Source organism: Eucalyptus grandis, chromosome 4 (assembly GCF_016545825.1).
Source record: "Eucalyptus grandis isolate ANBG69807.140 chromosome 4, ASM1654582v1, whole genome shotgun sequence".
NCBI classification, from domain to species: Eukaryota; Viridiplantae; Streptophyta; class Magnoliopsida; order Myrtales; family Myrtaceae; genus Eucalyptus; species Eucalyptus grandis.
The window spans coordinates 30,574,769-30,587,637 of record NC_052615.1 but is presented as its reverse complement, the minus strand read 5'-3'; the positions used below and the strand labels follow the sequence as shown (position 1 = coordinate 30,587,637).

Below are 12,869 nucleotides of genomic sequence, written 5' to 3'. Positions count from 1 at the left end.
CTTTGGGGTGTCCATAGCTGTCTCGCCTTTTTCTTCTTGGGATGTTGGAATCGAAAGCGTGCAGAGCCAGGGCGACACTTGGATAAAAGAGACTATTGTTTGTAGATAAATAATAAAGGCTTTAGGCCGCACTTGTGTAAAGATGGGTTTTACCACTTGCTCTACTTGCATTTGGAAGATTAAACCACCGACTTCGTTTCAAGATAATTTATGTGTATCGCCAACTTTGTCATTTGGGAGATATCATTTTCATAGCACGTATTCGAACAACGCTCATGGTGTTGAATGAGACAGGCACAGATCCTAGGTAAATGCAAATTGAGTGGAGGGTGCAAGAAAAATACTCCTTGCAAATTAATCTATTGTACATTAGAGTTCCACGTCTCACTTTTAAAGGCAATCCTTCAACGAGATATTGAGAGAAAATAATTAAAACATTCCAAAAAATAAATACTTTATGGGAAGAGCTACAGAAAATGTTAGGATCATCAATAATTGCTAATTTGCAACATTAAAACTCATCAAAACTTATGCTATAAGAAATAATACTTTTATGTTTTTTGGTTGAACACAAGTAATAGTATTGATTGATTGATGCAAGTACAAACCCTAATGGGAAGCAAATGAGTGGAGAGTGCAAAAATAAGTACTCTTTGTAAGGAGAATAATAAATCTGCTGCAAATTAGAGTATTATGTGTCATTTGTTAGGGATAATTCTTAAGAAAGAGTTTGTTATTACAAATTTACATAGGAAAAAAAGTTTTTGTTGACAATTCTTGATAATTCGATATATAAAAGGCAACGAGAGCACCTATAATAGTGATACATGATGGAAAGAGGAATTATTCGCCACACACATAACATCCACAAGACCTAGTCAATGTCGTCCAACTAGGGAAAATATGTTCACAATGGGCTGACTTTATCGATTCTGCTACATAAGAAATTTTGAGCAATCTAAGTGCTATATGACTGGACTAAGATTGGCACTTTTACATGGGTATTCAAACAAGGACACGCACGTAGAAGGTGGTTGTCTTTTTTCAAACATCCTAATATCGATCACTACTCTACCATTTGATTGGATCGTTTTTGTCCATGGAAAACTGATCTCAATATGCGGTGTCAAAGACCATGTTTGGAGGTGAAATCTATTTGGTGAAGCAATCTGTTTTAAGGGGTGTTTGATTGACGAAGTCAAAGTAACTTTTTTTTTTGCCAAAATTTTATATCGACCTCAAATTTCGGAAAATTATGAAAAAAAAAATATCTGTGAACCTTGGCGTGAACGTTTATACATATTTATGAAAATTTCAAGTGCTCAAGATTCAAAAATGTCAAAGTGCATGCACCGTAAGATTTAAAAAAAAAAAAAAGAGTCATAAGTAAAATTCACTCTACGAAAAGTAATTACGTGTCCACATTTATATACATGTTATGAACATTCCTGGTGTTTAAGATTAAAATAAGTCAAAGTTCATCCATTGTAAATTCTGCAAAGAGACTATAAGTCAGAACTAAAATTCACTCAATAAAAAAGTAGTTTTTAGTCGACATCGAGTTGAACGAAAAATTAGAATTTAATAGATAGACATTGTGAATATAATTTTAATTCCATCAGGATTTTTTTTCTTTTTGTTAAAGATCCCTTGTAAAACAAAACAAAACAAAATAAATTATTTGTGTCGTCAATCTTACTTGAAAATCAATTTCCGCATTTTCAGTTTGCCACTGTTTTCAGGATGCACCAAAAATATGTTTAACTATTTTTAGCGTGATTTTTTTTTTCAAGTACTTTAGTGTTATTCATTATAAAAAATCAATTAAGAAAATTATGTATTTTTTAATGTATGGAACATTCTCGTCTAATGTGCAATTACTAAATTCAAAATCTGATTAATCTAAATTAAACAAGCATAAAAGTGTGTCGAGAGCAGTTATTGACATGATCGATGTAACGAATATGAAGTTTTAAATTTGAAATCCTTTCAAATATTCCAAGCACGGCCTCATTAATCCGGTACAGATAAAAAATATAAAACATGGAATTAAACTTCATATGTATGGAATCTGGATTCTTTCGGAAGAGGTGGATGACTTTAAATGAAGGTTTTCTTACTCTACTCCAAATTATTCTTTTTTTTTTCTTAAATATTGTTGAAATATAATGGTATAGAGTGAAAAATTATTAAATTAAGACGTGCAATGTAATTATGGAAATAGTCGATGCTCTCTATTATTTTCTGAAGAAAAGTTTGTAATAATCTCTATTACAAACTTTTATGTAATAACCTAACCTTTTTTATTTTGTCTTCTTTTGTGCGTTTTTACTATGATTTCGCCCCAGAGATTATTTCTGTAGCTATTGATCTTTTTAAGATTTTTCTGCGGAGGGGTTTCGGGGGGAAAAAACGAAAAGAAATGAGATCTATTTTGATAATAGTCAACTCAATCTCGACCTAAAAAATATGCAGGGAATAAGGGTGAAGACTTAAAAACATGTAGAAACCTGACCAAAACGCCGCGATTAACGGGAGAATCAAATTTTATGCACTTGACTGAAAGTTAAATGAAATATTTTCCCAAGGAGTTTCATTACATCTGCGAGTTTGACTTAGTCTTGTCTTGACTAAACAAAGGTCTCACAGCGATGTTTGCTTTCGAGGTTTTAAGCAAATGATTGCTTAAATCACACAAAAAAAAAAATTGAATTATCAAAAAATACTTTTTACTGTCTACAAAATTATTTAGACATAAATTATTATTGATGTTCAAAGCATTATATATTGACTAATTATTTTAAATGATACAAACAGTCATTTTTAAAAAATGTTTTTTTTTTCAATTATTCATTTTCATGAAACAAGTAACAAATGGAGTCTTACTTGTTTCAAGTTGTTCTTTTCTTTTGTAGTTGTTCTCTAGAAGGTGCAACAAGAGGACCTAACCTAAAATTAAATAAAACGAAGCCTAATTTTCTAATAAAGCATCAATTAGTGGTGATTGTGCATATCGTAAGACTAGTTAGTGCATTCGAAATCGCAATATTTACTTATTTGATTATTTAATTATTGCTCTAAGAACACTTTTTCATAGAACCTAAACGATTAAACCAACTCATGAGTAAGTACGTCTATGATTTATGTGGCTGCACAAGTTTGTATGGGTATTCTAGTATGGATCTTGTCAATGAATGCGCTCACTAGGTCACTCGTTTATAAAATCTAATAAGAAAAGCTTCTTCTTTTTTTTTTTTTTTTTCGATTTTCAATATATTGATTACACATGACACAAGAGGGATGGTGCTTTGAAGATAACAAACATTCTTTAGTTGGGTTTTAACAAATCCATATGAAATATCGACAAATTATACCCAAAAGAGCTAAATAATTAACATGATGTCGTTGATGTAAAGTGTATTTGGTACTTTATCCTTTAAATGGACGTGTTGATTATTATTTATTCTCAGTGATCATATCATTAGGGAAAGGAAGGGCTCAATTTACTCGCCATGAGCAAAACCAAAGCATATTTACCGCGTTCATATTTGACGTTGACAAGTTTTAGATCGGACATCTACGCAAGATCTAATAGTCGACGGTGACAAAAAAATCTGACAACTAACAATAATGCCGGGTTTTTTTTCCATGCGCATAATCAAATCAAAGAGAACTTGCTGCGTTTAAATTCAAAAGTCTCGACATTGACATTTTTTAGATCTTGAACCGATGAAAGATTCAATGGTCCGACGTCGACAACCTTGAATCCGACGACCGAAAGAGCGGAATTAAATTTTTGGCGCACGTAGTCATGGGTGGGAAGATGAGCCCGAAAAATTGATGCCGTGTGGTCGCGGGTTTTTAGTTTCTATTGACAACATGTGCTTTGACTAAATCGAACTGAGAAGTTCCTCTCGCTAGTCCTCGGTCCTTACGCAGCCACCGCGAAAGACGCGTATGTCCATTCGTTGACTCGTGTTTTGTCACCCATTTGAAACCATCGTCTGCTCTGAAATTTCCTTGAAAGTTCGCTGGCGTGTAATTCCTTGCGCCAAACCTCTGCCTCCTCAATCTACATGGACCCCCTCCCTGCGAATCAAAATAATCAGCAAGTGGAGCTCAGTGGAAAAAATGTCTCTTCTTCAAACGGTTCTAGCACTCGTGTCCCGGTTAGGTGTTCAAGAACCAAGATGATGAGCTCAATCCTCGCGCCTCTGTCCCTAATCTTGTCCCTTTTGCTTACCCTCTTCCTCACTCCCACACATGCAGCTAATTTTGTGGTTGTCAACTGTTGCGAAAAACGAGCGATCGAACAATAATATAGATGGAAGAAGAAAATAAATCGGACACCGAATTACGTGATTTGGTTATAAAAACCTACACCCATGAGAAGAACAATGACGAATTCTACTATAGATCAAGCGATACAAGGAGATTACACACTCGAGTCACTCAAACACTATTTCAGTATTTCTCAAGTCCCAATTACACCCAACAATGTATAGTCCCAAAATTTCTCAAGAAATAACCTCTCAATCTCACAAAGAAATTACACGCAAATATTACCACAAGATTTAATTGGCTTGAACACTAAATCTTCTTAAATGTAATTCGTGGACAAGAACGACAAATAAAATCACTCCCAAACACTCGACGACGGGACGGCGCTACAAGACCAATTCTTCATGATCAACCCTCTTGCTACCCATGGCCACAAGTCTATGTGTGTGTGTGTGTGTGTGTGTGTGTGTGTGTGTGTGTGTGTGTGACCTTTATTCTTTTGTCGACTTCTCATACTATCTTAAACGATTTTATCCAAAACATAGCTCTGTATGTTTTAAACGAAATTCTGTCACGACCAATTTTTCAGGTGTGATCCACCTAGATTTGGCTAATAGATTGTTAAGCTTAGATTTAACTTGGGTTCTTCCAAACTCATATCAATTCGCGACTTTATGTTCAAGTTCTTAATATGCAATTGATTTTTTTTAATTAGGAGTTGCCACTAATTTATTTTTGGTAGGTCGATTAGAAACCTAAGTAAAGTAACGGGAGACTTACTTTACTCCTACAAACCAGAGACTATGGATACGGAGACATGGTTACACTAGATTTCTTTAATGCCCTTTTGGTACCGTTCTTTTATTTTCAAAAATGTTTTTTAACACAACTTAGATTGATTTTAAATATATTTCCCTAATATGTGAGGTGATCATGCGGGTGCGCAAACGACCAATTTAACACCCAATAAAAAGTAATGAATAAATTGCAAAAATAATTTTACCTCAAAGTAATGAAAGCATCTGCAATGTTAAATTAGAATCCACATAACAACCCTAGATATGATTTCTAATTAACACACAATTTCTTTTTTTACTTGTTTTCACTTTTTTAATGAAAATCATACACTATACAATGCAATATAATTAAATGACCTAATTCTAATGTCATGCAATTTCTAATTAAATGGACCTAATAATAATCTCTAAATGACGTGCATTTCATGAATCTAATTTTAATGACATGCAATGACATTTTTTATTTTTCCTAAAAATGCAATCTATCCTAGGGAATAGAACTAATTTATTCTAAGACATTTCTTTTCTTTTTTTTTTTTTGTATTTTTCATGTAGTTCGGAATTAAATAAAATGTGAAAATTATCTAATTAGATTAAGATCCTATTCAATTTGTATTAGGAATTAGGTTGAGCTCAATCCTAATTTAAACTAAAATATTATCTTAACCCAAATAATCCTAAAATGCAATCTATTTAAGAAAATACTTAAACTTATAATAAATTAAGAAAAATATTATCTAAAATTAAACTAAGTGCAATTTAACCCTAATATGTAATGACGTACAAAATATGTCATAACTCTACATGACAAATGCATGATGATTTTTTGTTGTGTGTTTTTTTTTTTAATTCATGATAAATAAAATGTTTAACATAAATATGCAAATAACCCTAAAACATGCAATATTCTAACCCAAACATATCTCAAGATAAATAAGGCAATCAAGACGAGATAGCTCATTCAAAATCATCAAAAATATCACACATTGTTTAGATCAAGGGATAATATTTCGCTAATAAAATCGATAAATTGATCTTAAGCCTTAAATATCAAAATATCAATTTTATTCCCACTTGATTAATTATTTCATCTAAAACTTTATATATGAGATAAATTAAAAAAAAAAAACCCTAGCACAATTGCGAATCAGATGATATATTGAGATTATTTCAAACAAAGGAAACAAGATATAAAAAGATACTAATAAAAAAATAAAATAACATAAACTTGCCTAATAAAATAAAGCAAAAATACCTAATTCGATTTTTTTCTTCCTTTTTTTTTAACAAAAAAGAAATCTTGGCCACTGGTTTGGGGCTCCGGCGAGGGTGAAGACACGGGCCGGCACGGGGCTGACATCGGATCTGGGTGCGGGCATCACGGATTGGCACGGGGCGGCGTCAGATCTGGGAGCGGGCGTCGCGGGCCGGCACGAGGGTCGGCGACCGAGCGGAGGATGATGAGTTGAGGTGCGGCAGAGGTGATGGCTGGTGTCGGGATCGTCGTGGCCTCTGGAGGGCAATCTGCTGAGGCGTTCGTAGACGAACGGGAGAGGTGGCGTCGGCCGGCGCAGGAGGAGTTAGGCGTTGGATCACGGGCTGCTGGACCCCTCGACGACACCAGATCGTCGAGGAACAACGAGGGGCTTCATGAGTTGCAAGATCGACGATGGAGGCAACGTCGGATCGGGGCCGGCTGCTGTTCAGATCTACAGGCGGCGAGCGGCGTCAAGCTGCGGGCGTCGGGGCGGCGTGGCGGCGGTGCGACTCTGGGTCGCCGGTGGCTCGGCTGCCGGCGCGGGAGAGCGGGGACGGCATGGGCGGACGCCGGAGGGAGCGGACGGCGATGCGCCGGCGGAGACTCCCCAGCGCGCGAGGAAGATGAACAGTTGCGTGGGGGGTTTTCATTTCTTTTTTTTTGGCTTTTTCTCTCTCTCTCACGTCACTTCTCTTATTTTCCCTTTTCTTTTCTTTTCTTTTTTTCTCTCTTTCTCTCCTAAAACTGAAGAAGGGCCCCCTTTTGCTCCAAATTTTCGAAATTCCTCCCCCCTCGTCCGTATGTGCACAACACCTTTTATATGGGAAAATTTTATATTTTTGAAGTGTATTTTGTTTCCAATTTTACTCATGCATAATTTTTGAATATATTATTGCACCACACGTGATATTTTCTTTTGTATTTTTCATAATATTGCTTCAAAATATAAAAAACTTGAACGGAATATATGAAAAATCTTCCCTTCATCGGCGGCCTAAAATAAAACAAAACAAAATGAAAATAAAATGTTTTTAAACTATATGTCATGTGTTTTTTTTTTTCTGTTAAATCAACTTCAAAATTTAGGTGTCAACAAAGTCCAAGTCAAAGTTGAACTTTCCTATTTTAGTAGCCAAATTCTCCAACGCTGATTCGAATTTTGGGAAGTTGCTCTTCGAATCTTCTTTTCTCAATTTAAAACGTCAGCAACATATCCAATTTGAAATATTCAGAATTTCGCATTGAACTCAAACTCGAGACATATTTTAATATCAACCAATACACATACACTGTTTGGGCTGCGGCATCACCTAGCGGTGGGCGCCGACTCAACCCTGGCTAGATGTGCGTCCTATCTGTGGCCTAGAACACAACCTCAGGGCGCATATTGGGCATGACCAATTGCACCTTCGATGTCAATGGCCAAGGCTGGTGCTAGATCGGCAACTGCAATCGACTTTTGGATTGCTCAGGCTTTGGGAGCTAGCCCACACTGTCGTTGAGTTGGCTTGTTCAACTATTCGGATTTCTCAGACATTTCGCTCATCAATGGGTTCAACCTTCCGATGCTCTCAAGGCCCACTGCCGGCTCATGCAGAGGGATCAGGTGCTTAGATGACATCAACGACCAATGCCTAGAAAAGCTGAAGGCCCCTGGTGGGTGCAACAATCCGTGCATAGTGTTCAAAACTACTTAGGCTCTATTTGGTTCAACTTTCCCAAGGCTTTGAGCCCCTAAAACCCCTTGGAGAAAATGTTAAGGCATTTGATAAGTATTTTTGGAAGTCCCTTGGCTAAATGTTAACACTGGGAATGCGAAAGCTCAATGCAGGTTCGTACTTACTTTGAACTTTTCACATTTTGGAAATGTAATTGTGCTATTCATCCGCATAGCTGTTCATCTTCTTCTCATTCATCTTCATCTTTCCCCAATTTGCTACCTAAGAGTTGGTCTTCTTCGGCAACTGCCACTGCCACCTAGGGGTTGTGTGTCTCTAGCAACCATTGCTTAAGGTGGCACGACCCGCGAATTAGACAACGCCACTTGAGTGCGCAACAATCAGGTGGCGTCGCCTAGCTTGCGAGAATCAGGCAATGCTGCCTGAGGTCGTGTGACCTCTAGCAGTGGCATCATTGAGGTCTCAACCTCAGGCTGCTAGATGTGGCCTCTACAACCTCAAGCCCCTAGATCTGACAATTTGGAGGCCAGATCAGGCCTTTGCGACTTTAGGCCACTAGATCTGGTAGTTTGGAGGCTAGATCTCATAATGTGACGGCCAAACCGCTAGATCTAGCCTTTGCGACCTCAAGCCGCTAGATATAGCAGTTTGGAAGCTAGATCTGGCAATTCTAAGGCCAGATCTACTCATCTCGAGGCAAGATTTGGTGGTTGGCCAGTAGCGGCTAACGACCAACTTACACTAGATTAAATTTTCATATTAAAAAAATTTAAAAAATAGCAAAAGCCCTTTACAAATATGGGTTTTACTAAACGGTATTTATGTTAAAACTATTTTCCAATACTATTTGAGGTTACAATTGATCAAACGGTGTAATATTTTGGAAAACTCCTTTACCTCAAAGATATTTATATTTTCTCAAAGTCTTTTCCCCAAAATCGAACCAAACGGACCCTTACTACTGTTGCAACAATAAGTCTAAGAGCTGTGGCTCGACTACTTACTCCCAATTCTTCAAGGATAAGTGCCCGGATGCTTACACCTACCCACTAGATCTACCAGCAACCTTCACTTGCCCAGGCAGTACCAACTATGAGGTCACATTTTGCCCACAATGGCCAAAATTTTACATAGAATAAGAACAATATTGGTAAATAAATGAAATTAGCTCATGAGCTCAATTTATAGGGTCTTACTCTTCACTACTTTATTGATAGCATTGGTAACTATTTATACGAATGAGACAATGATAAGCATTATGCAAGTTAGGCTTCCTCTTGTTTCTACCTGCATATTATCATCAATTCTATGGTATGCTATCATTATATCCTCTAAATAAAAGAAATCGCCCTTGCAATTTAGGAGATTTGATAAGTTAGTCGTGACTCAATATTAGTTCGTGTTTCATGAAATGATCATAGTGAATCCAAATCCTAGTGAAGACCTTTAACCTTCCCGGCTAGCCTTTTCTATTGATTGTTATTTGATCATGGGTGGATGACGAATGGAATATCATAACTTGAAGATTCAAATTCCTCAATTAACGAAAAACAGATATTTCCATTTTCAATATTTAACCTTCATGTTAATCAATTCACTTTTTTTGATGCATTTCAATTGTTTTGGCCAAATAATTCAGTAGATCATCTTTCTCTTTTAGAGCATGTCATAATTGGAATCGAGCCATCTCCAAGCGAAAAAATTCATGGTACAAGTTTGTTTCTGTGGGTATATGAGACATGCACATGTTATGATTACGCATTGAAATGTATTAAATATACTTATTCTATTTATAGATAGAGTTAAACGCCATGCATTCACCTAGTAAAAATTTATACTTATGTGTGTCTCACTATTTTTTAATATATGATCGGAATAGATTGTTAGAGCTCAGCCTATATAACGATTTCTTTGTTACAACAAGGACAAATGATGGAGAACATAATGTCGATATTTTGAAAGTGTCAATTGATTATCATATGATGATTGTGAGCGTTGCTAGCATTTATGTTCGTGCATTTTGCTGAGCAATGTTGGGCATACCCGAAGAGAAATATTATTGTCACTGATTTTTGTCAAAGTTTTAGAGGATGACAAGCAACTAAAGATTGAAATTGTGTATTTGCTTTCAAATCATTCGATGCGTAATTACAGTCCTATTTATAATACAAGAATTCTAAATGAATAGGGAAATAAAATATACACAAAAGATTCCATGATACACGATATTTTGATCTTCCAATAGTATACCGATCAAGATCAATTAGGATCAATTGGTATCAGCAACTATATCTTCAACACTTCCCCTCAAGCTTGACGGTCTATACACATCAAGGATGCCGGGCTTGCTTAGTAGATACAAATGTTTTCTTTGACATAAAGCTTTGGTAAAGATGTTCGCAAGCTGTTCCATTGTCCTTATCTCTCTTGTCTTGATTACCCCATTCCGACTCGTCTTTGATGAGATGATAATCAACCTTTATGTGCTTTGTCCTCTCATGAAAAACTAGGTTTATTGCCAGTTTGAGTGCAGCATCATTGTCACAAAATAAGATAGTTTGGTTCTTTTATCCATGCACTGAGGTCTTGGAGTAGGCCTCTTAACTAGACTATCTCGCAACTAGTCTTCGCCATTGCTCAGTATTATGCTTCGGCAGATGATAAGGAAATTGTCGCTTGTTTCTTTTTCTCCCATGAAAACAATGAATCTCAAAATTTTATTTAGAAACTTGTAATGGATTTTCTACTCATGGGGCAGGTAACATAGTCCATGTCACAGAATGTTGTCATCTTCATGTTGTTATTTTGTGACAATAATATTCCCAATCCTGGACTTCCTTTCAAGTACCTTACAACCTTCAATGCCGCATTCATATGAGACTATTATAGGGCGTGCATGAACTCGCTAAGGATTTGCACGGCATAGCAAATTTTGGGTTTGATCCTAGTCAAATAAATTAGTTTTCCAACAAGTTTTTGATAAGCCAAAGGGTTTTTAAGTAGAGAATCCTTGTTCATGGGTGACAATCCTTTGTCATACTCAGTTGTTTCAATCTTGTATTTTGTTCGATTGGAATGTAGCTGGTTTAGATTTTGGCAATCCTGCTTTTGATATGATCTCCAAGACAAATTTGCAGTAGTCGAGACATTTGCCCTTATTTGACCATGCAATCTCTATTCCAAGGAAGTATTTTAGAGGTCCCAAATCTTTCATATGAAAGATAAAGTGCAAATATTTCTTGAATTCATCAATAGTAGATGCATCATTCCCCATAATGAGTATATCATCAACATATAAAAGTAAATAAATTGATGAGGTACCTTGTCTCCATTTAAACCAAGTATAGTTGTGCCTGGATTGTTGGAACTTTGCAACCATAAGTGCATTAGTGAATTTGGCATACCATTGGCAAGATGCTTGTTTGAGATAGGGATTTATGAAGATGACATATGTTTTTCTCCCTCTGTTTGTGTAATCCTAGTGGAGGAACCATGTAGATCTCCTCATCAAGAGTTCCATGGAGAAAAGCATAGTGGACATCCACCTGATGGAGGGGCCAATCATGGATAGTAGCAATAGAGAAAATAAGACCGAATGGTGACTTCCTTTGCGACTGGTGAGAAAGTTTCTATATAGTCAAATCATTCTCATTGTGTGAATCCTTTCACCACTAATTTGGCTTTATAATGCTCAACGGATCCATAAGCTTTATACTTGATGTTGTATACCCATTTGTAGCCTATGGGTCTTCGATGGGGTGGTAGAGGAACAAAATCCCAAGTTTTATTTTCCATCAATGCACCTAATTCATCCTCCATTGCCTTTCGCCAGCAAGGATCTTTGGTGGCTTCGTCATAAGAGAACGGTTCCTGTTGCTTAGAAATTCTAGTAATGCAAGGCGAAAGATGATCAAAACTTAAATAAGAGAAAATAATGTATTGTGTACCAAATGTGTCCGCGGAAGAGCAAAATATAATCCTCCGTCCATGTCAGGGGTCGGATGGTGTGACCTAAATGCTAAGGATTGGCTGGTATAGATGGAACATCATCTTGTGGTTCAGTAGAAGTATTACTTGGCGAAGTAGATGATTCCGAAGATACAAAAGTCTTAGGCATTACTGGTGATGGATTATTGGATGCATCGTTATCAATATTTGGTGTAAGACTTACAGCAACATCAGGGGATGCCATGGAAGGTGTTATATGACAAAGCATAATCAATTGTCCCTTTGGAGAATCAATTGCACTTAAGAATAGATGATGAGATGAAGTCAAATCCTCTTTTCGATATGAAGATAATTTGTCTTGGAAGGGAAAAGTATCCTCATGAAAGGTGATGTCTCTACTAACAAAAACTCGTTTGGTCGATGGATCAAGAACCAAATATCCCTTTTGAAGAGTTGGATACCCAATAAATACACACTTGAGGGCTCAAGGATCCAGCTTGTCTTGAGAATCAACGGTAGATACACAACAGACAGCCAAAAACATGGAGGTGACGATTGTCTGGACACTTGCCAAAGAGTAACTTGAAAGGAGTCCTTTCATTGAGAATACGAGATGGCATCCTATTGATCAAGTGACTACTGTGACCACACAGTCTCCCTAGAACTTGTCCGAAATTGAGGCTTGGAATTTAAGGGCTTGAGTAACTTCTAAGAGATGGTGATGTTTTCTTTCAGCAATCGTGTTTTGTTGGAAAGTTCATGTGCAATAACTTTCATGACAATTTCACTGGAGAGAAATAAAGAAGAGCACTCATGATTAAAGAATTCATGAGCATTATCAATGTAAGTCCATTGTACAGATTTTTGGAACTAATTTTTTATCAAGATGAGGAAATTCTTCAAATG

General features: G+C 36.5%; 1 pseudogene; it reads left to right on the top strand.

Moving 5' to 3' along the window:
• The first annotated feature begins 4,190 nt into the window (after positions 1-4,190).
• Positions 4,191-9,154, top strand: LOC108959230 (annotated as a pseudogene).
• The last annotated feature ends 3,715 nt before the right edge of the window (positions 9,155-12,869 follow it).